At 39.7% G+C, this 25,831-nt stretch overlaps 1 long non-coding RNA gene across 9 annotated transcripts in view; it reads right to left on the bottom strand.

Moving 5' to 3' along the window:
• The window catches only part of LOC112649890 (uncharacterized), a 179,197-nt gene that overhangs the window by 16,371 nt on the left and 136,995 nt on the right, over positions 1-25,831 (bottom strand). For 6 of the 9 annotated variants that reach the window (XR_007413987.1, XR_007413984.1, XR_007413986.1 and 3 more), the window contains exons 4-5: positions 17,944-18,033; positions 17,290-17,365 (exon numbers count right to left, since the gene is read on the bottom strand). This is a non-coding gene — a long non-coding RNA (uncharacterized LOC112649890). Of the gene's footprint in view, positions 1-8,327; positions 8,646-14,889; positions 15,044-17,289; positions 17,366-17,943; positions 18,034-25,831 lie in introns of those variants that run through there. The other 3 variants (XR_007413988.1, XR_007413989.1, XR_007413985.1) reach the window with 3 other exon arrangements.

Raw genomic sequence — 25,831 nt, forward strand, 5'->3', positions numbered from 1 at the left:
GCTTATAGGATAAGCTGTTACTGTATCCAACTGCCAGATGTCCATAAGGTTTTGTGGTATGCTCGGAAAGGAAAGATCGAGGTTCAAACCAGGTCTGTCTGATTCCCAAGTCAGTGCCTCATGATAAAGAATGCTGTGACTAATTTCAAAGCTGACTTTAGGCTGAGGCAGTTTATTATGTGAATGGTTCTATATGTTCATGTATGTCTTCCAAAGTGACCTCTAGGATCCAGTCATAGGAGATAGGTTTTGCCCTGTCATTTCTCTGACAAATGGCTAAAATATGAATCTCTTGAGAGTATGCATCATTTAATCAACATCTAGTTTATTGTCTGAAAGGAGAATGAGCTCAAATAAGTATTAGATGAGTGAATAAATGAATGTGTTTCTCAATATATTAACATTTTGAATTCCAATACCTTTATACAAGTTTTCATTGAGTCTCTTGATTGCCTCTACCAAGTTTATGTCACATACTTGTTCAGATCAATTCATCAATATATCCCAGACCTCTTGAATCAGAATCTCTCAACTGAATCTGCTGGAGGTCTGCATTTTGAGATGGCAATTCCAAAGTACATAAGGTTTGTGACCACTGCTATGGAGCAAATCAGCTGAGCAAACCCATTTCCTTTGGGCAATGGGAGCGTGCAGTAAGCCTGGAGCCTCCACACCTTGGATGGGTCTTACAGAGGGTAGAGGAGAGAAGAGAAATTCTATAGCAATATCTAATCTGTGCCAAATTGATCAGTAGGCTGGAAATGAGTGAATTCCTTGATCTTTTTTTAAATCTTTTTCAACCCTAATTGATATTTAGTTTTGAAATTGTGATTTTTTTTTTTTTTTTTTTTTTTTTTTGGAGAAGAATACATACAATTTAAAAAGTCAGGGATGCCTGGGTGACTCAGTCAGTGAGGCGTCTACCATAGGTTCAGGTCATGATCTCAGGGTCCTGAATCAAGCCCCGCAGTGGGCTCCCTACTCAGCAGGGAGTCTGCTTCTCTCTCCCCCCGCCATCTCTCTCTGTCTCAAATAAATGAATACAAATCTTAAAAAACTTAAATAATAAGAAATAAAAAGTCAAATTATGCTAAAAGGCATGTAAAAAATCCCCTCTATTCTCTTTCTTCCATTTTCTCCTCCTAGGATGTAACCATTTTTAACTTTTATAAAAATTATCTCTTTAAAAACTATCTCAGTTTTCCTAGAACCACATGCATTTACTCACATATATTGGTTCATCACATTTAGACTTTATTAGTTGTATTTTAATAAATGAAAAATTTAGCTTTCTTACACTCTCTCCTTTCCCTCCCCCATATAGCTAATCATAGTCTTTTCACTATTAGATATTGTGATAATTGTTCAGTACTCAATCAAGTAGTAGACTACGATTACACATCTTTTCTTATATAAGCTCTTTGTTTTTCTTGGGGTTAGTAAGTACCTCATTTAAAAAACATTCTATTTATCTATCCCTCATTAAGTGTCCCCTCACCTACTGCAATCTTTAGAATATGTCCCTTAATTTTGTACATGATCAAGCCCATCAGATAATTTATCATTTTTATTATTTTTTAATGTAGATAATCCTACTTTAATGTAGATAATTCTCCATCTATCTCCTCCAACCTCTTTAGACTTTCACGTCTCTTACTTTGGAACTTTCCTTGGCCAATTTCCTTTCTTTCTAATCTGTACTGGATCCTAGTTTTGGTATCTTTTTCTTTCCTTATTTAGTCTTCTTTTAATGGAAAACTCCCTCCAGTAACTTACTGAGAAAGAGAATATCATAGTGAAAATGTTTGAGGCTTTGCCTGTCTGAAAACACCACTAATCTTCCATTACCTTTGATTTGTAGTTTTTAAGGACAGAAAATTATAGACTGAAGATCACTTACTTTAAAATTTTAAAGGCACCATTTTCCTCTATCTCCCAACAGAGCTGTTAGGAAGTCTACCAGCATTGTGGTATTCTGATATCTGATCCTTGTGTGTGAATCGGTCTTTATTTTCTATTTGGAAATTTCTAGGTGGTTTTGTTTCAAATGTGTGATGACATGGGTACTTCATGGGCCCTTGCAATTTGAGATGTTTGCCTTTTGGTTTTGTTTTTCTTCCTTGATCATATTCCTCTTTCATATTTTTGTGTTCTTTTTTCATATTTTCTATTATATTTATTCTATAATTTCCTTCCCCTTTTTTCTTATTGCACATCTATTTGTCTATTTGTTTGTTTTATTTTCTGGATAACATCATCCAAATATTTTAGAGGGTTTTTTAAATTGAACCTATTATATGTTTTTTATTTTAATTCCAAGATAGTTAACTTACTATTTTAATTCCCCAGAGATTTTTAAAACACCCTGTTCCAGGTTGCAGACATTGCTTGTCTAGTTTTGTCTAAAATAGACTATGTATTTCTTTTTCTTATTTTTTTGTTGTGTTGGGAGATTTTCTAAGACATTTCAGTTAGAAATATCTTTAAAATTTTGAAATAATCTCTTAAACCTGTAGGTACAAGAGTAGTTAAAAAGTTACATGTTCATATGACCAATATTTTACATCTATGATACATGGAATGAGCTTTACAAAATGCCCTGTGAGAAAAAGAACCCATTTTGTTATTACCATGGAAAGCTGAATTGATTCTAATTGGGTAAATCTGGCGGTAGACACCAGGTGTCCTGAGCCCCAGTTTAAGAGTCTTCACCTTAATTAGAAAATTGGTTCTCAAAGATTATTTATTATTACAGTCAGCTAAACAGCTTAATGAAATCATGGGCCCCATATCAGATCCATCAAATCAGAAATCCCTTAGTGTAAGATGGAGAAATTATATACATATCTGTATAAATTTTTAAAAGAAGTTTCCCAAATGACTACAAGACTAAGTTGGGAAACTATTGCATGGATATATTTTTGTACCCTTAACCCTTCTCAGGTGATGGTGACTAAACCTTTTTATCTGTTTCTCATAATAACATTCCCTCAAGACTAGCTTATTTGCAATTTGGAACAGAAGGGAAAGATTGCAGCTATGTCAAAAGTCTATTGCATCATTTTGTTATTGGATGTACCCATGAAACTGCACCAGTCTCCTTTGCCTTATATTGTGTTTGTCACAGGCCAAGAATAAAGGTCTTTTTCTGCCACGACTACATTTCATTTCTCCCTGTCCAGCCTTATCTGATGCCACCATTTTCCATTTTTTACCATAAGGCTCCTCCCAATACAAATAGAGAGTACAATATGTATTCTACACTCCAGCACAGTGGCCTTCTTGCCTCCACCATCTTGCCTTGCTATCATAGCTCCTTGTCTCACCACATGTTGCAACAGTAAATGGTATCAGCAGTGCCCTATTCCTTGAGCTGTACCTTTCAAAAAAACATTCAGAATAATATATGGGCTAGATCAGTGTAAGGAGATCCAATGATACAGACAGTTTTACCTCAAGTACCCCCATTTTCTGCTCGTTATATCCTCTCACCTCACATACAAAGCCCCTTCCCCCCAGTTGTTTTTACAAAGGTCTAACATAACACTCACCGAGAATGTCCCTGCCTCCTTGAACCATATCACAGTCGCTTGACTCCCAGCCTTAAAACAAACACACTCCAAATCCATAGTTGTTGAAGGAGACCAGTACTAACACAACTGCACAACACCCATTCCATTCCCTTAGCCTTGCAGCTGCCAAAAAAAATTGAGACCTTATAGTTACTAGCCCAATCTTGAACTGCCATTATAAATAAAATGTGACAGCAGATTTAATTGTTGAGAATCAGATCCTTAGTTACTTAGAACAATACTCGACTGGGGAATTTGCTGGAAAAAAAAGAAGTGCTTTTATGGAACAGACCTCGCCTGCCTTGCTTCTCATTGCAGAGTTCAGTGTACATGTGACCTAATATCAGCCCCTTACCAGGCAAAATTCCAAGGATGTGGAGTCAAAGTTGTCATCGTATGATATGCAACAGAATTACACTTTCCTCTGCCACACATAAAAGGGGGCAAAGGTAGAAAATAGGCCAGGCTTAGAAGTAAAAAGGGACACTGTCACATGCAGGGAATTTGAATTAGAATAGGGTCATCATGAAATGAAACTTGCAATGACTAATTTCAAGTCGGTAAAAAGACCAGGTAGCATTTGTACCATGGCCTCTCAAAGAGCGTTCTAAAAAAAAAAAAAGCCTAAAGAAATGGTCTATACATGTGCATAACGTTTATTCTCGGAAATGTAGGCCAATCCTCTCTACACGTATCATTGTGCACAGTAACATGCAGACTTGGGTGTAGCCCAAAACAAAGCATCCAGTTCTCCTTGGACGTCAAATTCCAAACCTAAGAACTTCAAGAACTTGTCTAAATGTTCTTGCTCCTGAGAACAGAGGCCTTAAGAGGACCTGGACATATTGCCTGGAGATCACACTCAGAAACCCCCTAAGAGCCTAGAGAAATAACAGACACTTACCTATCTGTGCCTTATAGATCATGGTCCCCACGAATGAAGGAGGCATTATTCTGGAAGACATTAGAGTGCTAAGAGATGAGTAAACCTTTGGGTCACAAGTGTGAGTAAGAGGATGAAGAATTAATAGGAAGTGAACACCAGACTCGGCTTGCTCTTGTGGTTTCCCCATCTCTGGTAGGCACATAATTACTACAACCTAGTTCAGAATTGTGTAACTGGTGAAACCTAGTTCAGCATAGGACAGGTGTGAATTCCCACCTGCAGGGCACCAGAAGTCACATGGGAATTCGAATGAGAGCTGTCGCCGAGAACCTCAAAGGGACCGAGGGCGCCTCCAACCACCACCGTTGCGCATCTGCATCTGCATCTGCGTATCTTAACCCGCAAACAATAATGGCTTATATTTGCATAGCATTTTGGAGCGGTGCCCCCCTTGGTCCTCGCTTCCATGCAAGTCTGGACAGGGCTTGGTGGTTCCATTCTATAGGGGGGCAACTTCCGACCCAGGAAAGCTAGAGGAGTTATCTGAGATCACCCAGCTGACAGCTGAGGTTCCAACTTTGGTTTTCTGATCTCAGAACCAAAAGGGGTTTTGTTTCGTTTTGTTTTTTGTTTTTGTTTCTTTTTTTCCAATCAATAAAGAACATTTTGATGGGAACCAATTCTGAATTGGTCTGTGCCTCCAGTCACTAACATCACCGCCCCACATCCTTCCGCATCACACTTCGTAACTAGGAAATGAGCTGGATACTCAAGGCCAGAGCAGGCCATCCAGCCACCCGAGTAGCCCCACTAACGTGCAGGAGAGTGGTCTGCAGAAATGGCCCGCCTTGCGGCCTGGCCCAGGCCCCCTGGCTCCCCGTGCGGGCGGGAGTTCCAGGCGAGGGCACCTCGACAGGATGCAGGGCACTTGGAGGTCCCATCATCATGAGGCCCAAGCCCCACCTCCGACATCATACAAAAAGCAAACACAGTGCTGGCCTCCTTCGGTGTGAAATCCTCCCTCCAACCAGCTCTGACACGAAGTGGCCTCTGGGTGCCCGGTCTGGAGGAAACGGGATTGGGTCAACCCACTGGCCTTTTCTGGAAACCCAGGAACCAGAGCCCTTCCTCCCCCCTCGATTCGTGCGCAGCGCTGGAGCATGAATCTTGGATGCCGTTGCAGAAGGAACCATGAGCCATTTATTCTTAGTCTAAAATTGGCAGCTTTTACGTTTCGGGGAATTTTTAATAGGACTAGCAGAGGAACCAACATTGGGGATTATTTTCTCAGTGTGGGGTTAGATGTGTAATGCATATGTTTGCCCTGAGGACCCTAAACCACATTCTATAAAACTCTGTTAAAATGCCTTTCTCCTCCTCAACTATTAACATTTTCCTGTGCATATTGTTCATTTGTAGCAGTCCCGGCCAAAAGTTTCTAAAGCTACGTTCCCCCACAGACCATTATTTTTGTGCTAATTAATTAGCGAAACCAATATCTCAGATATGAAATTCCAAGCTCTGGTTACTGGGCTTGGCTGAAAAATCTGTTTTTCTAATTATTGACTACTTTCTGCTACTTTCCGTCCACCACCTCAGTTCTTGGCCGGAGCTAGCGCCTGGGAGCTGGGGAGGTCTCCAATGGCAACCCAGCTCCACATCCAAGGGGGGAGTGGGAGGAAGAGATTGCAGCTGTCAGAGTCACTGAGGATTTGGGAGGAAGGAAGGGGAAGAGAAAGAGTAGATTTGCCGCGCAGACTTAAAAAGGAAAAAGACCTTTTGACAAAATTTCAGGGAGGTGTAATCCTAGAAAGTTACTAAATATCCTTCCACTCTTAGAGGCAACACAGTCTTCAAAAGGTATAGATCAAGGGGAAAATGGGAACTGTTCTCTTTGGGAACAAAATCTGCATACATGTTTTTGTGTTCTTATGCCCTTGATTGTTTGATTTGGTTTTATTTCTGAAATCCTGGAGCTGCCTAAATTTTTGTTTCTCAATTGATAGGAATTTAGGCAGATTGTTCTCTCATTACTCTCAGTATTTACCATTTTTGTTGCATATCTGATTGTTTACATTTGAGGTTACATACACACGTATACATAGACACACATGTATGCATGCATGCATACACACGTAAACACACACACGGGAGAGATTTTGAAATCTGCTTAAAATTTGATTCTATAATCTGTCCACCAGATTAGGAGCTTTGACAGAACACAAGAAGCAGTGATTTGTGAAAAATAAAATACTGTGGCATATTTTTACCCTGCTGAGCTGAAACAATCCAGTAAGCCACTTAGCTATCACCTAAAAATCAGACAAATACACTTGGGTATATCAGTAAAAAATAGGGCATCAACATAAAAAAATAAACATGGGGAAATAGACATATATGTTTACCTCCCATGTTTATTATATTATTTATATAGTTATAGCTATAGTGGAGATGCCAAATATTTTTTTTTCTCCTGTATTTCTTCCCTGATTATAATGATTTTTTTATAAAGGTAGCAGGGAAGGTCACTGATGTTCCTTGAACGTAAGCCATGCTGCAGGCACTGGGCAGGCTGTCCTATGTCTGCTGTCTCGCTGTAACTTATAACAGCCAAAGGAGCAGCATTATCCCGAGATAGTATGTGAGTACACAGATGCTCAGAGGTTCCATAATGTGAGCAAGGTCAACTTCCTAGAACATGATGAGGAAGAGACTTGAACTCAGCTCTGTCTAGAAGAAAACCCAGGCTTTCTCTCAAAACAGGCTTCTTGCAGAAACAGTCCCCCAACACAGCTCTGCATACAGTTTTCTCTTAAAATTAAAATTGTGCTCTTAATTCTTCTGTATGTTGACTTCTAACTCCCAAAGAGTAGTCTCTGAGTATATTCAAAAGCATCATCGCCATAGGCCTCTTTAACACTGGTCAAATGGGGAAGGTCATTCCTTGGCAGCAGCCAGCTATAAGTCAGGGCTTTAAAATTAAGCAAGAACTTTGTCGGGGTGTGAGGGGCCATAAAGAAGGGGAAGGAAGGCCAGAAATGACAGTCTAAGTAAGAACAGGCAGAGACAAAAGCTATGGAATTGTCTTGGCTGAGGGCATTTTCTTTGCCTCCGGAATCCACCTGACTCGTCAATGTTTGGTGGCCTCCCTGGCACACATTAAGTCACCACTTGCCAGACGGGGCCTCCAGCACCAGAGACTTTGTCCACTCACACACAACCCCACGGCAGCCAGTTCTCCAGTACTCTGATAAATGAATCGGTGATTGTAACTGGCAACCAGTAAAAGGTAAACTCCTCTCCCTCACCCCCAGATGATGTCTCCACTTTCAACAGAACTTTGAAAGTTTTAGGAAAGTAACCCAGGTGTCATTGTAGGCTTTGTGGGAGAAATTCTTTCATTATTTGCATTTTAAGTATTTCCCATATTTTTATCATCTTTGTACCACCAGTATGATTTTGTCATATTCTATTACAGGCTCAGTATTTGTCTTTAATTCTTTATACTGACCCCCTATGTTTATGTTTTATGTTGATCCTTATTTTTTACTGATATACCCAAGTGCATTTGGCCAACTTTTAGGTGCTAAGAGGTTTATTGAATTGTTTCAGCACAGCAGGGTAAAAATATGCCACAGTATTTTATTTTTCACGAATCATTGCTCCTTGTATATTTCTTTAGGTTTGTTTTTTTATGTGATAGTTAAGTGATTTATTAAGTGGTCTCAGCTAGGCAGGGTAAAAGCATGCTAGAATTTTGTTTTTCCCCAGTCACTTTCTTCTCAACCGGTGGCAATGAAAAGGCAACGTCCCAGGATTTTATTTGCCTTCTGCTATCTGGTAAAAGAAGGAGGTATGAGAAAGAGAAGTTTGACAGCAATGGTTTAATGTTTTCAAGACTAATGGACAAATTAGGTGTTATACAAATGAAGCACGATTGTCCTTTCATCTTTTAATAATAGCTATCGCTCCGCTGATGGTTCTATATAGCAAGCACAACTATCCTCACAACAACTGTATGGGGTAGCGACTGTTATCATCCTCATTTTACAGATGAGGAAAGTGAGGCCAGGGAGGTTAAGTAACCTGCATGAACACTCAAAGCTGGTGAGTGGAGGAGCCAGCACGCACATCCAAGCACTCCGACTCAGAGACCATTCTCTTCGTCTTCAGCGTATAATGCCTCTCTATTAAAATATAACAGAAAAACGCATTTGTAAGCAACTGGAAGATGGCAGGCTACTACGTAAAATATTATTTTGTGAGGAAGATGAATGCATATTTTCTAATTGATTTCCTTCAGAGGACTCTATTTCTCTTCCATCGTATCCTGACAGTTTTGCAGACGTAGCAGAATCAAAGATTATTGGGTATTTGCCTGTGGTAACATCAACTTGGAGATGCTAGACACTCTACCAGTAACTTAACAGATTTTACTCTTAATGATATACTAATTGTAACTTCATATTGCCCTGCTTAGAATGCACATTATTGGTGAGAGTCCACAGGGCTGTCACATAGAGTTCTGCAGGGGCTGATTCTCAGCCAGACACTTTCCATCATTTTTTTAAAAATTGATAATCCAAGGGGTGCCTGGGTGGCTCAGTCTGTTAAGTGTCTGACTGTTGATTTCAGCTCAGGTGATGATCTCAGGGTGGTGAGATCGAGCCCCACGTTGGGCTCCTCCACACTGGGAGTGGAGCCTGCTTAAGACTCTCTCTCTGTGCCTCTCCCTCTGCCCGTCCTCCCTAGCCCATGTACTTTCTCTCTCTCTCTTTCTAAAAAAAAAAAAAAAAAAGCAATGGAGAACATTCTCTTTATATTTCCAGTGACAATAAAAGGGATACAGAAATCATATTTGAGCCTTAAAATGACAAATACAGAAGAATGGACAATTATAAAGCAAAGGCTCAGGAATTGAGTTGTTGGAGTAAATGCATTTGCACATATGCGAATTGTTTTGTTCAAGTATAGCCCATCCCAGGGGAGAGGGATACAGCCACAATTCCTGGAAAAATGTTTATTCGAAGAAACATAGCCTTGGTGTCATTTCTCATTAGGGAGAAGGAGTTCCCCTTAAACTGGACATTACTTTTCCCAACAAAGGAACCAAGTAACCATCTTCTGTCAATACTAGACCTTGGGCAAGACTCTACTTTGAACAGAACCAAAAAAGGGAGAGCAGAGCACTTGCCTTCGAGAGAGACAAATAACTGCAGGCTCTGCAGACTGAAAACGAAGCCATTTCACAGAGTGATACAGCATAATAATAATAATAATAATCAGTATGATTCAAGAGAGAGATCTGTGGCCATGCACATTTCCGACTGCTTGCGACATACTAACACCTTCAATGTTCTCAACAGTAGTAGGTATTCAGGAGAATTTCTATCCTCATTTTGCAGAAAAGTTAAGTAAACTGCCCCAAATCACAGAACCAAGATTTGGATCTGGACCATCTGTGCTCATACCCACAATATTATGCTGCTTGTCAGGAAAAAAGAAAGTTTCTATTTTAAGTGAAATTTGAACTAAATAAGAAAACCCAGTGGACATAAGCAGAGAACGTGAACCACGTAAAGCACTTAGAAGATCAGCATATCCTAAAAGAAGAAGAGACATCTGGATGAGAAAGAACAAAACTATCCTCTTACCTTGTGCAAAAGTTTCAAAAAAAATTCCTAGTTCAGAGGTGACAAAGTGAAACAGGGAAAGAGAGGGGGAAGTCGGCAGGAGGGAAACATTAGAAATAAATATCAGAACCTCAAAGGATAGAATTTGCAATGTGCTATGCAGAATTTTATTTCAGTAAACCATATTTCTTGTCATCCATAATTCTGTTCTTGATGGATCCTTTTGTTTTCTGAACAAAATGCTGAGATATGACTCGGTTATTTCAGGAGATAGATATTTAGGCTGGACAGACCTATATGACGACGGGCAGTCATAACTGGAGAACACAAGCGTTCAGCAGCACCCATTGGGGAATGTGGCCTCAACAGGACTATTTCTCTCTGGCTATGCTCTGTATTTTACAAAGTTACTCAAAGATCTCATGTCATAATAGTTAAAGCTTTAATACACGCCAACAGCCAAAGCCTGGGGGCTGGGACAGGATAATCATTTTATTCATTGTAAGGCTAGATATGATAATTAAGTTATAAAGAACTCAGAGGTGCCAGGGCAGAACTATCAAAATCATAAACAATGATTAAGCAGAGCCTAAAAAGAAGCAAAGACAATCAGGCTTTCTAAACAGAACAGTAGGCTACAGAGAAATGCGAGAGCAAACATTAGGCATTAACTGGGGACTTCAGGGTGAATTCCTGACTCCAGATTTCGTAAAACACTGAAATGCATTCCAAAAACAGGTAACAGAATCTCGGAGTCTGTGACTTTTTATTTTGAATCTTTTGAAGTAAAGAATACACTGGCCTGGGGTGGTTTTAACACAGTCTTTCTTTGCAACTGGGACTGGCTTGGCTGGGGTCTCCAGGTCCGGGAAGGCAGGCCGTGATGGGCCCTAACTCCCACAGAAGCCCAGCAAGGGGCGGCACACCCCCTGGCAGCAGGCTCTGCTCCTCGGCTCCTCGGGCCATCGTCGGAACCCCGAATGGTGCCAAGAGCAGATTTTTATTTTCCGTTGTTGTCAGTGAAGTCCTGTCTTCCATAAATGTAAACTAGGCTTAATTAGGACTTTTATTTAGAAAAGAAAAAAAAATGGGTTCTTTAGGGGAAAGATTTCTAAGGACCTCCTTCAATACCGTATAGCAAAAACACAGAACATGCCATATGAACCCCGCTTGGGAAATTCAAATAAGGAGCTTTAGAAACATAACGTGATTTGGCAAGAGCGTGATTTGAATGTGGTTGTGAGGTCCCACTAGCAACATATGCTTTTACTAAGCTGCGCTATTCCTTTTCTTTCACAGCCGGAGCTTTTAAAACGTTACTTTATATTTTCTACGATTATCATTCTGAACCCAAAGTAGTTAACTCTGAATAAAACTATCCTATTATGAAATTAGAGCTCGTCCTGAAAGGGGGGGGTGGGGGGAGAAAGACGTTTGAATTTGACCTCTTTCCCTTCTCTCCACCCTCTCCAAATACACTCACAAAAACCAAAGCAGGGTTGGGGGGTGCGCAGAGGGGGAGAAGTCTGCTTATGATTATGAGTTGAACTTTGAACTGTTCCTATTGTTCCTGCCAAGGAGTTTTGAATGCTAATGTAAAAAGATATATATATATATAAAGTTAGATCTGCTAAGGTATTTTAAGAGTCTACTGTAATGCACCAACCTTTTTTTCCCCCTTGCTTCATTGTTAAAGATAATATGCCTATCTAACAAAAATGCTTTCAAGATGTAACCATATTTTGAAATGAGTATCATAATACATCCTTTGCAAGCCTGGAATTTGGAAACAAAGAACATGCTTTAATCTGTTTTTCTTCCTACCTGATGAGCAGGGCGACAATGCTGCCGGAGAGTTTAGACATGTCCCCAGTCTCATTTGCTTTTTTCCCTCTTTCTTCATCATGTGGAACCTGACAACCTTTCTTTCTGAAGCTACATAAATTAGACAGGGTGAAGACTATCAGCTCTCTTCCTAGCTCCAAAACAAGCCAAGACAAGAAAGGATGCCCTGGTTGACAGACAGACTTCCAGTGTTTCTGCTAAACCGGTAGGGCAGTAAGCTCCCCGTGCTCTCCTCTCCACTGAAATCACAACCGAGGCTAGATCCCAGGCTTTCTTTCACTTTTCTCCCTTTTACATAGTTAAAAGGCTATTTCATGTTATGTAAAAAGGGACCAAGAAGCCAAACGTATAGTCTTCACTGTGAATTCCCATTCTGTCTCAAAAACGCTTCCTGGAGTATCACCTCCCGCGTTGTCTTACCTGAGAAGCCCTGACTCAAGTGACTTCACTGGTGGAAATGGTGTTTGAACAGTAATGACTTGACCTTTCCCTGCTGAGGCCTGGGATGGCAAAAATTATCTGTGCTTTTTCAAAGAAGTAGAAAAAGAATGTCAACCAAAGAAGAAAGGGCGTAGGTCTCAGTTTGCGGAGGGAGTGACACAGCAATATAACCATCTGATGAGGGGAGATAATCAGCGCTGTCCCCATGACAGGAGGGATGGGAAAGCCCCAAGGGAGGTACTCAGTGAGTAGAAGGCTCCCAATATATTTTAACTGAATCTGGATCTCAATTTTGTCTTTGAGAGCAAGGTTTCCACGTGGGCCCTAAGAAAACCTTAATTTTCCTAAAAGAGGTTTTGGTTAAGATTTCAGGCCATCAGAGGACAACTCAAGGATCTAGTTTATTCATAGAAAGCATTAGTCACCCTGAAAAACTTTCCATTGTCAACACCCTCGGGCCTCTAGAAAGAAGATCACTGTTATGAATTGCAAAGCCTACCAATCTTCTCCAACAGTGTACAAGGTTGCATTAGGGGAAACCTGATCTCAAACAGAATAAATCTCTATTATTTCTAACAGACGTAGGTTACAGATGGGAAATTTCTAAGCAATTATTTCGGGGTCTTGGTGGTTTTTTCCCTACGTTCTGGCCCATTAGCGGCGGTATCTAGATTCCAACAAAAGCCCCCTCCATGGGAAGCCTATGGTTCCTCTTCTCCTAGCCAGAATCAGAACACTGGCAAAATTATTCCAACATTGTGGAATTTAGCAAAACCACTGCATTACTAGACAGTTATGTATGCAATAGTGTCTAATTGGCTAACTGCAGGAATAATAGATGGACAATTGTTACCTTCTGATGAAATCTGGATAGATGTGGCTTAAATCAAGCAATATGGTGACCCTGAAGTTAACGTATAAAACAATCAACAAAACAAAACAAAACAAAACAAACCCTCAGGCACGCCTGGGTGGCTTAGTTGGTTAAGTTTCTGACTCTTGATTTCAGCTCAGGTCGTGATCTCAAGGTCCTCAGATCCAGCCCTGAGTTGGGCTCTGCACTCAGTGGAGAGTGTGCTTGAGATTCTCTCCTTCCTTCCCTCTCCCTCTGCCCCTCCCCCTATTCTCTCTCTGTCTCTCTCTCTCTCTCTATCTCAAATATATAAATAAAATATATTTTTTAAAATATCCAGTTTTTCATTCATCAGAAATGTCTAAGAGAAGATTTTGGACATTTTGAATTTGAGGCAAAAATACAGTTAATGTATACTAAATACATTAGGTAATTTACAAATATTACCAAACTTCGTTGTTAATAGAAGTGCACACAGTATCCCTGCTCTACACACGAGGACACTGAAGCTCACAAAGTTTAAATGAATTGCTCAAAGACATTCAACCAGCAGTGGGAAAGTTACATCTGAATCTAGGGTATCTTTATGCCTACTTAGACTCTCACAGAGTGACCTGGAATTTGTACAGAGATTGAAGGGACTGAGAGACGAGATGGAGAGAGATATTCATGCCCCTCTTTGCTTTTATTACTATCTATAAAACATTAAGTTGTGGAGAGATTAGAATGCTGGGCTTGTAAACTACTCCCCAAATTGCTTAATTAATCTCTACCTCCTAAGTGATATTGCATATAATTTATAATTGCATTTTCCATAGCACCTTTGTGGCAGAACAAAACTCAGAAGAGCAGAAACCTCTTCCTGGAAGAGCAGAGGGAACCAGCAGAATCAAGGACACAGTATATCCCCCTGGTTTTCCCTCCTTGGCATTCCCCAGGATCTCGCTATTAATTTCACATTCCCCAGGGTGGGTGAGAAATGAATTTTCTGTCCTTTCCATCAAATACCATTACTTTCTCCACAGAAATCAACCTTTAGTAGACACTTGCTTGCCATTCCAGCCAAATGTAATGAGAAAAAGAAAATAAGTGGTAACAAAATAAAATTAGAATGTGTCACAAGTCAAGAAAGTGCCTGGCTTAAATGGCTGACTCATATTTTTCCCTTAGCAGGATGTCATATGTTCATAGTTCTGAGGGCACACTGTTGAATGGCCAACAGAAGTCACTCTTCACAGATCACTACATCTGCAACTGGCAGGGGAAGCTGAAAGAGGGAGGTTGAAGAAGAAGAAGGAGGGGACAGGGGCATAAGCATCAACCCAATGAATTTATTGGGATCCTACTGTGTGCAAGACATAGCACAGTACAGAACAAGAAAAGTGGGTTAGGAAGCTAGGAAGCACTAGATGCAAATCCCAGTGTGAAGATCTAGTAGACATGTCCCACGGGGCACATTATTTCACCTTTGAATATCAATTCCTAATTTCAAAAACAGCGAATGCCAAAGCCTAATTTGAAGAATTGTTAGAAGGGAACAAACTTGCCCTTGCCTGTGTGAGGAAGACTGTCATTGTCACCAATACCCATTTTTCCCCACAGTTATTGATTAGGATTGTAACTACCCTACTAGAAACTAAATTTCTTACTGACCCTCGGAGGTGTGGTCATGTCAGTGCTTTCTTGCCAGTGGAATATTGATGAAAACGATGTGTGCTTTTTCCCAGCTTGATCCATAAAGTTTGCCTGCACTTCCCACCACCACCACACCTCCATCCTCCCTCTAGTTGGCACTGCAATGCACAAAGTAATCCTGAGGATGAACAAAGATGCCATTAGCCTATGTCCTGAATAAGATCTTAAGTAGGAGGACTGACACTTTCCAAGAACACTTTTGAGGCAAAAATAATAATAATAAAAATAAAAATAAAATAAAAGGGAGGGGGCAATTTCCCTTAAGGATCTAAATTTTCGAAGTCTGTCTTTATAGTAGCTTACCTTAACTAATATACTCAGGCATTCCAAGGATTACAAATAGTAGTGTATAAAGCACAACTCCTTATTTTTATTTTTTTTAAAGATTTTACTTATTTATTCATGAGAGACACAGAAACAGAGAGAGAGGCAGAGACACAGGCAGAGGGAGAAGCAGGCTCCCCACAGGGAGCCTGATGTGGGACTCCATCCTGGGTCTCCAGGATCAGGCCCTGGGCTGAAGGTGGCGCTAAACTGCTGAACCACCTAGGCTGCGCACAACTCCTATTTTTAGAAGTTTGCAATCTAGTTGAGGATTTAAGACACACAAGTATCTGTACCTCAAGGCTGTATGTGGATAAGGATTCGCTAATGATATGGAAAAGATAATGCAATGTGTTCAAGAAAAGATTCCATTTTTCCTTTGGCCAACAAGTAATTCTGTATTTTCCAGCTCTCTTTATATCTACATGGGAAAATGTGACTAGTTACAGCCCATAGAATGGAATGCCAGTGCTAAGCCTGGCTCTTCAAATGTCCAGAGAAGTCCTCACAGTGTCATGTCTTTATACTATCTACCACAGAAAGTCCCCCAGAGGCCTCTGAGATGTAGGGGTTGCCATGGTGCAAGGCCTCCAGCTCCTCCTCATGGAGCAGCACACCCAACAGAGATACCTGACCAAGAGGGTTGGTGCAGTTTCATGCCTACAGGATAAGTTATCTTCTCAATGTGCTAAGCTTCTGAGACTGGGGGCTATTACAGCCATCAGCCAATCATGACCAATACAATGATGTAAACAAGTGACCAGAAAAAAAGAAAATACTTTGTGCTTGGGAATGATGGGGGGTTTCTTCAGGAGTTAGTGTTTGAACTCATGTAGTTAAGCAGAAATGAGGGAGGAGGATGGATTGTGAATGTATAGTTACTGAGTTCAGATTTTATCTGGCATAATTTTCCCAACTGCCTCAGACCAAATGCTTATTGGGTAAAGGAATTTCCTTTGAGTCTCAGATGTTTTTAAGCCAGCAAATTTTTTTTTCAGATGAAATCTCACATGAACCCCTTATATTTAAACAGATATAGGTGGAGTCACTCATACTTAAATAGACAAGGCTCTGGTAACTCTGTCTTCTTGGACACCTTCCTAAAATCTTTCATAGTGCCTACATACCCCCAAATCTCTCCTGCGGAACCCTCAAATGCTTAGGAACGGAGTCTGAACACCACTCTATCAGATCACAGATGTAATCTAATAGCCTTGTTCTGACTCTTCCTGGGGGATCACAGCAAGCAATGAAATATAAAGGGTGCAGTGGCAAACTCTGGCATTTATCCAGTTACCCAGAAGACACCACCCCTAAAATTACATCAACAGAAGTAATCTATTTGGGATACCCAATCTTTCTGTTTGTCTACTCTGTGCTTTTTGCCTTCTAAGGATAAAATTCTGCTTGATTCTTTTCTGTGAGAATGATCATTGTAAAAGCACATTGAAGCCCTCTCAAAATCAGCCAGTCTGTTATAAAATAAATAAGTCATGGAGATGTAATGTACAGCATGGTGACTATAGTTATCGCATCCTTGAAAGTTGCTAAGAGAGTTCATCTTAAAAGTTCTCATCACTAGCAGATAGTTCTGTCACTATGCATGGTGAAGGATGTTAACTAGACTTACTATGGTGACCATCTTGCAAAATCTACAAACACTGAATCCTTATGTTTGCCCACTTGAAACCAATATAATGTTGTATGTCAATTATACCTCAGAAAACCCCAACTGGTCTGTAATATAGTATATATGAACAGAGGAGGGAGAAGATTTATTTGATTTATGCTTGCTTCTTGTCCTCTGTTCTGAATTTTCTGAAAACTCAATTTCTATATTATATGTCTTCCATTTGTACAGACTACTTCATTTAACCAAGTGGAAGGAAGCAACCAAGGTGAAGTCATTAAATGCTGCAGGTAGAACTTGAACCCAGGGCTCTCTGTGTTTATTCAACTCAATGGTTCTGCTTCCCCTCAATCCCCCAGCCCCCAATCCCCCAGCCCCCGGCCAAAAAAGCTCATTCTCTTGGCATTTACCCATCTCCATGATGGTCTGTCTCTTGCTCATCTCACTTTTTTGGGAACCAAACAGTCTGGAAGCTAGTATTCTTATCTATAATAGAATATAATAATATGTCAATGATGGTCCCAAGAATGAGACTGAATATGAGAAAAGATAAAATACATTATTCCTACATTCTCAAGGAAGGGAAAATTATATGATATACATTTTAGAAAGTAGCTAAAAGTTTAGCATTTCAAAAGAAAAGCTTCTATTCCTTGAAATTCACTTATATGAACCTCTTTATTGCCTAATGGCATGTAAATGAATTATATCCTTTTTCATATTAACAATAATAATAGTTGTCATTTATTACTTGCCTGCTATTCGTGAAGCTAGACATTAACCACCAAGCCTTATGACAACTCCAGAATTAAGTATTAATATCCCTGATTTACAGGTGGAGCAATTGAGGTTTGGCGAGAATTACTCTTTTCCAACTCCACCCAGCTGCTAAGCAGTGAAGTTGGTATTCAAACCTAACCCTTTCTTATTCCCAAAGTTATGCACCTTCCAACAAACCACAGTTGCCATATTTTTTTCCACTCAGGCAGAAATAGGTTTTACAGGTGCTCATGCAGCTCTTTTGCAAAACACATAGTAACATTTAAAACAAGCCTGATACAGACCTGTATGGTATCTGTGAAAATTTTCTGAGTGAAATATAGCTCTCTCATCTGTCAACGTCAGAGTGATGACCAGAGGCCCAAATGTGCAAGCTGAAAAACACAAAAGTTATTCCTATCATCATTTGCTGATGTGCTATTGCCAGAAGTCTCCCATCCCACCTCTAATAGTTTTTAATATCCTGAAGTTATTCAAGAGTGTCTTGAATTTGTAAAGGACAAATTCTTGGCTATACCTCCAGAAGAGACTCCACAGAGCAAGGGACTCACCGATGTCTTCCTCAAGTTGTTACCAGCTGTTTGTCTAATCATTCCATAAGACACATTTGGTTTGTTCCAATTCCAACATTTCCTTTTCACCAAAATGTGGCTCTTTCTCCCATAGACCTTACTCAAAACCCTGCCTCATCTTAAATCTAATTTACATGAAATCCTCCCAATGGGTTCTAGGATTTAATTTTTACCTATAGGCCATATTTCAAAAATATGTGTTTATAGGATAATTCAGGAATTTCTCAGCCCTGAAATCTAAAACTGAACAGTTGAGATAGACTCTCACTGACAGTAGTTCTTTGTAAGGCATTGGAATTAGGGGACTCTATTTGTGCATACCTTCAAGTGAATGCTTAGTAAACTTCAAAGGTAACCTTTTAAAGGTAGTTTGGCCTGCTGAGAATCTGATAAAAACTATGATTGCGTTCCACAGAAAATAATGTACAGGCACCCAAATTTTGGGGAACACTTTCAGGGGACTCACAGAACCAGGGAAGTTTCTAATCCCAAGTTAAGATCCTTTGCTTGGAAAAGGAAGCAAAGACAAAACAACTGCCATTATCCCTGTTATGTTGACATCAATCCAGGGAATTAGATTTTTTTTAAAGGAGTGACCTATAAATGAGAAGTTTATGTAGTAATGATGCTACACAGAACAGCTGTCACAAGAGCCACATTGAGGACTGGGTATGGACCCCTCCCTGCTGGAAGCCTTCCACACCAGTTCAAAGGTGGTCGCTGCCCCTTGGGATACTACCTGGTATGTTTGGAAGAGCATTCATTCATTCATTCATTCAATTCACAGATCAATTAACACTTACTAGGCGTGGGTCCACCAGGTTTAGGCAATATATTGAGGATTAAAAGACAAAGAAAACAGCCCCTGAATAAACTCTGTTGCCAGCTCTTTTCTGCTCCACCTTTTTACCCAGCCTTACACCCACCTCGCCCCAGCTCTGCTACAACTTTCTTTTTTTTTTTTTTTTAAATTTTTATTTATTTATGATAGTCACACACAGAGAGAGAGAGAGAGAGAGAGGCAGAGACACAGGCAGAGGGAGAAGCAGGCTCCATGCACCGGGAGCCCGACGTGGGATTCGATCCCGGGTCTCCAGGATCGCGCCCTGGGCCAAAGGCAGGCGCCAAACCGCTGCGCCACCCAGGGATCCCTGCTACAACTTTCAAACCAAGTAATTTATCAAATTTTAGTCACATGAAACAAGGACAATTGTGAAGGTTAAGGTTTGTTGTCATGTATGGATAAAACCAAAGAAGAGTTATTCATTTCCCTGTAACCCCCTGCATCTAGAAAGGTGCCATGAAGAGAACTGAAAAATTGGATTGCATCAGACCTATGAAGTCAGAGGTGGGTATGGAAGTCAGGGAGAACCATAGCCCCTATAAGCCTTGACGCTTTGGTGAGATCGAGGCAATTGACCTAACTATTCACATCCAGATATAGATCTGATTATATTGGGCAATTATATAGGGTAGCTTATTCTTCTTCAATAACAGCAGCAATAACTGTTCTGTAATTTATGAGGCACTTCCCATATGGATGGCACTGTGCTAAGTAAGTGCTTTACATGAATCATCTAATTTATTGTCTACAACAACCCGAAGGAGACACCTTTTTTATTTTTCTGAATTTGCAGACAAAGAAACTGTGGCTTAGAGAATTTAAACAGGTTTGCCAAGGTGGTAAAGATGTAAGTATCAGAATAGACTCAAATCTAGAGCAGTCTGGCACAAAGTCAGGGCTCTCAACCACTACGATAGTCTTCAACGCTCCACAGAGTCCAGAAGAAATACAACATCAAGTAGATGTTAGAATGCTCTGTTAGAAAACAATCCAGAAACCCCAAAATGTTAGAGAACAGTGCTTATAACTAGATTTGAGAGTACAAAGAAGGCATTTGCTTAAGGAATCAAACTTCTATATGTCTTTTTCAAGCAAGAGAAGGAGAGAGAACATATGCATGTGCTAGTGTAGGAAGGGACAGAGGGAGAGAGAGAGAATTGCAACCAGACATGCGGCTCCATCTCAGGACCCTGAGATCACAACTTGAGCCAAAATCAAGACTCAGATGTCTAACCGACTAAGCCACCCAGGCTCCCCAAACTTAAACAATATTGATAGTAGATTCTGACACACCAAACAGAAAACTGTCTTGAGCATATTTTGGCCTTTCTCACTCCAGCTCCCATCTCTGGGCCCCTATAAACTTGTGGAAAAGGCTTAGTTCCATTCACACTATTTTAATTTCACAACATATTCCTTATATCCATAGCCTAAAACTGAGGTCATAAATTATAACTGTGTCTCTTCAAGTCTCTCGCCTTCTCAGTACCACTGTGCAGATCACATTACTGTGGAAACTAAGAAACTACAGAGAAATTGAGGGAAATACTCATTTTAATGCCAGAATCAAAACAAAGTTACTAACCCCTGATAAACCACCCCCAGGGGCAACAATGGTAATGAAGTTGGTTTCTTAGGGAACGCCTCAGGAAAGATCAAGTCACAAAAATTCAAATGGTAGCCTTAGGTCCTTTCTGCAAACTGAGGCACCTCTGTCAAATGTAGGGCTTCTCATCTGTCAGTTGGCAAAGGGCTCCAGTCAGAGACCTCAGTTTTTTCTTTCCATTTCCTAAAATAAAATACAATATGTAACACTTAATTAACATTCTTTGTCAATGTCTTTCCTCAATCCTAAGGGTAAAGCTATAATCTTCTCAACTCCCCTAAGCACTGTTAAAGCTGCATGTACCAAGTTGGAAAGGAACTCTTTGTTTGGATGTAATAAGTGAGTTATTGCACGTTAAATAATGATCAAAATGCTTATTAAAACCTGCTTAAGGAATACAAGTCCTATCAATTGCAGAGCTTTTAACCCTCAGTAATTATGTCATTTGTAATCAATTGCCATTTTCATTAGTCATATTATTATATTCTGTAGCTGGTTTCTATTACATAATTGTTTATCCTCAATAAATATGTTTTAATAAGCAGTTGTATTTATACTCCATGAAATAACAGTCTTAATTAATCTAAGTTGAATACTCATTTGGGAACTTAAATCAGAAGTCTTGCCAAAATTCTGTAAGCATGATTCATGTCAAGTTGAATAACAAAAGGTGTGCAATGTGCTTAAAAAGTACATATTACAGTGACTGCATTTCACAGGAAGGTTGTGGAGTGGTTATTTTTTATTTTTAAATCTTGTAACTTTTCAAAGAAGGAAGATTCTTTTTTTAAAGACTTCATGACAACATCCCTGTAAGTTTGCTGTACACTACTCAGAAAGGATGTATCTTCTTTTATTCTTCTCTTAGTTTTGGTTTTTCTATGACCAAAGTAGACAAAGTTACTTTATAAAGGACAAAAAGGGAATGGGGTTTGCCGCATGATAGTTTTGGACAGCATCATTTTAAGAGAGTTAGAGGTAAAATATCAAATTTCATTTAACAGAGAAATGTTAACCAAAGGCAAAAGTACATGGTTCATTTTTCATTTCTCAAAACTGTTAGACTGAGTTGTCTGACTGGCAAAAGAGATTAATCGGAAAGCAGTTTTTCTGGTAACTACACTGACTTTTCTCAGACAGTCCTAGGAAATTAAAAACTAACTCTAAAAGAGTAAAAGATGTTTAGGAAAGAAGAAAACAAAAGACACAGCAACTAATTTTCATGTTTCATCAGATAATCAAACCCCTTTTTGCTGTACTCTGAAGAAGTTCAGGACATTAGGGGATGAGGAATGTTCTAGAATTACTGAACCAAAAAAAAGTCAGAGATATTCCCATGGGGAACACACTTTAAGCTCATTTGATACATATCATACATACATTGACTTAGACCAATTACATGCAGCTGATAGCAAATTCAGCCCATGGGAGACCTTGAAAGAGTGGACCAGATGACCAAGCAACATGACCTGACCACAGAAAGGTTTGCCGACGTGTGCAAACAGGCTAGGTTGTGGGGACACCAAGGTCTGGGCAGAGCAGAAGTTCTTGGGCAGATCCTTCACCTCTCAGAAGCTCATTTTTAATAGATGACATTTCTCAAATCCCATAGTCCACGTGACTATTGCTTTTCAACACATATTTTGAAAATCTTTAGAACCATCAGATAACTTTCAGTGATTTTTTGTTAAGGTCATATTAAGGTTAGCATAGAAAGAGGACCACCCACATAGCCAAACTGGCATGTCTCTTTTCAGTTTTCATTGTCAAAAGGACAAAGGAACTGTTTTAATGAAGTGTTTTTCAGTTGTCTTTTGTTTCATATTTTACACAGGAAAAAGGAAAATGTTTCCTCAGTTCGGGGCATCTGAATCATATTTCCAAGGGGACAGGCATTTTCAGGACAGTAAGTACTAAATTATAAATAACTTTCAATAAATTAAACTGTAGTCTGGCTTTTTTTTTTCTTCCTTGGAAACATTTAGCCTTCAGAAGACTTAATTGTTCTTCAAGGTAAAACGACAGTTGCTTCTAAAGTATATAAGGCAATTGGGCATATGTCAGTTACAAAGTAGTGACGAGATAATGTGGTACAACATACTTTAGTGAGAAACTCCACTGAACTAATGAATGCAAATATATTCTAGCTTTCTGCCTCTTGTCAGCTAATCCAACTTGCAAAACTGGACGAGCTCTCTATTAGTGGTTTGAAGACCATAACAGTTCTTGTTATAATCCAATGCCATCTCTCCACAAGTAGAGCGAAGGAGACAAATGAGGCAGTTATCCCCATAATCAGAGGCCAGAAAATCAACTGGGCCACAACCGTCTAGAGACTCCAGGTGAACATATTTAAGGCTCTGTATTCTTCAGTTAAGTGTTTCTTTTGTTTACTTATCATCACAGATATGACCCAAAAAGTTCCACAAAAAGTTTCACAAAAAGAAGGAACATGAATCCAATGGTCTATACTTTCCTAGTTACGCGTAGTCAAATGAATGGAGGTAGAGCCTATTTACACACACACACACACACATACACACACACACATCATAACTCCAAGTTGCCCATCTTTCTCAATTATGGGGACAAGTGATTTTAAGAGTGCTTCATTAGGAATTGGAGATTTCTCTTATAATCCTGCCCAGAGCAGGAACATTTTCCAAAACATAGGCGCAATGACAGCAGTAATTAAGACAGAGAATTAAATTGCTTATCTTGAGATTTCAGGAATCAAAGGGAGAGATATTTTTGGACTGGAGACTTTGTCTTACTCTTAAGATCCTCTCAACTATAAAATAGAGATCCACCTATAAATTAGTATGATTGGAAGCCTCTAGAAGTAGAGAATGGAGGGAAAAACTAAACTTAGTCTTCTCTTCCGCTCAACCCAAGCAAGTTTTATTTCTCTGCTATTGTTTCAGAGTATATTTACAACCAGGTTTTTCCCCACTGTATCGCCATTTGTCCTTCACACCTATAAGTCAACCCAATCATTTCCTTATACTGCAATTTTAAAATGCATCCAGATAGAGGCAAATCTCTTACTTAGGAAGGAGAGCTAGAAGCACCCCCTAGGAAGGGGTAAGGCAAATTTTGTTCCTCAGAGTATGCAGAAACACATACAGAAATAGAAATAAGAGGAATATAGGAAAATCAGTGCCTCAGGCATTTCACAGAGGGACTCTACTCCCTAGATACTTCCAGGATCTTCTTACCTGGGTGATTAGAACAGGGAGCTTTGCTTTATTCACCCTCTTGGCTCCACCATTACTTAACTTTTGAGTCTAGAAATTTAATGAATGTTTAGTGACTAAGTGGATACAAGAGTAAATAGAATGGCAAATCCTGTAGAAGAAGATAGAGGAGAATTAAAACATGAAAAGAGAAAGATTAGACAACAAAAGTCTGCCTTGCTCCTCCCAAGCAGATTTCCTGAGAGCAGGAGCAGCTTCTCTTCGTACTGGGCCATAATGCTGAGTTTCTACAGCCTCAAGATCGACAGTGCTCCCTCTCATTTCTTCTCCCACTGCCCTTCCCTTCTTTCCAAATTAAGGAAGTTTGTAAAAGTATGTGACTGCACAGACCACCAGGCTAACAGCCAACTGTCTTCTGGGGAAAGCCAAGCCTAAATCTCATTTTAAAAGGATACTGATTGTATTATGGTCCTAGGTTACTGTAATCAGAGAAAACACAGTGAACTTGCATGTTCTCAAATATGTGCAAAATTTGTACACTGTGAATATTATGGATCTTTTGAACCTGAAATTTTCAAGTCATTACAATTCTACAAATCGTGTTGTCAAAATACTGAGATTACAGAGACGTGTACCATACATTGGGCTCTTTTCTGCAAAGTTTCCTCTGACTTTCCTCAACTAGATTACAATCTCTCCAACCTCTCAATTCCAGTCACACTTCATCTATAGGCTCTTAGAGCCTTGCCACTTTCTGCTTTCTATTATTGTTTTTAGGCTCACGTCTAATCTCAAATAGAGGCAAGCTACTTGAGGACATTATGCCCCACAAGATCTTTAAAGTACCTTATTCAGTTCTTGCTTCTTGCCATTAGAAGACTCTCAATATTTCCTGTTTGCTTGGATCAAGTGAGTAAATCTATTCTGATCATAGTTCAGTTAAACTATTGGTCAAAAGAACCCTCACAAAGCTTTTAACATCCCAAGGTGTTTAGGATTAACCGTGATAGTTATCTCCCCTCGAGTGTTCATTTTACACTCTGCCTTAAACTACACACTTTATTTGGCATTCTCTCCCTTCTAAACCCCTGCTAGAATCCTAGCAAGGTACTATCATCCTTTTTACAATTGAGGAAGCTGAGGCATAAAATATGATTTAATTTTCCACCTTTTACCCTGCCAGGGACTGAGGAAAACTGGGTTTAAACCGAGGTCATCAGATTCCAAATCCCACACTCATGGCCACGATAGAATCTTATATCCTCGTCAGCAAGTAAGGCCTTCCAGATCTTTATTTCTTTTTTTCTTTTCTTTCTTTTTTTTTTTTTTTAGAAAGAACACAGGCACACTTTATCCACGAACTGGTCAAGCAGCTATGGTCTGAAAAAGCAAGATTCTCCCTTACAAAAAGAAACAAGTTCTTTAAATTCCCTGAAAGCTCCTCCTCAAAAGAAGTGCCAGGACCTTTGAAGAGAGAGTGACAGTAAGTCAGATTTAAACCCAGAATGACCTGGAAGCCCAGATGGACTACAGGCTCCTGTGATACCCGAAAGCCTATTGTGCTGTAAATTTATCGTCTGGGAAGTTGAGTTTTTGTTCTTGAACAGGAAAAGGACTTCAAAGTTTCTGCTCCTACTGGAATAGATCTTTCATAACTCAATTTACCCAGATTTATTTTTCATGAGGTATGAACTTTTTCTTCCAGGGAGATTATTTTTCAACATTTCCTTATAAGTCATTTTCTTAAAGAAAACAATGCAATTAAATATTCAAGAACTTGAGCTGTTGTGTAAGAAGAGTGCATGCTGAAGTGAGTGTAGTCTACATTTAGGCACACGATTAACATTGAAACACAACAGGTATGAATTATTACCCAATCATTCATGCTCTAACGTGTCTTCCTGCTTAATTGGAGTAATAAGTCCGAGGATTCACTGGGGCTTTTTCCTGACT

The sequence above is a fragment of the Canis lupus genome, chromosome 11, assembly GCF_003254725.2.
Source record: "Canis lupus dingo isolate Sandy chromosome 11, ASM325472v2, whole genome shotgun sequence".
Taxonomy (NCBI): Eukaryota; Metazoa; Chordata; class Mammalia; order Carnivora; family Canidae; genus Canis; species Canis lupus.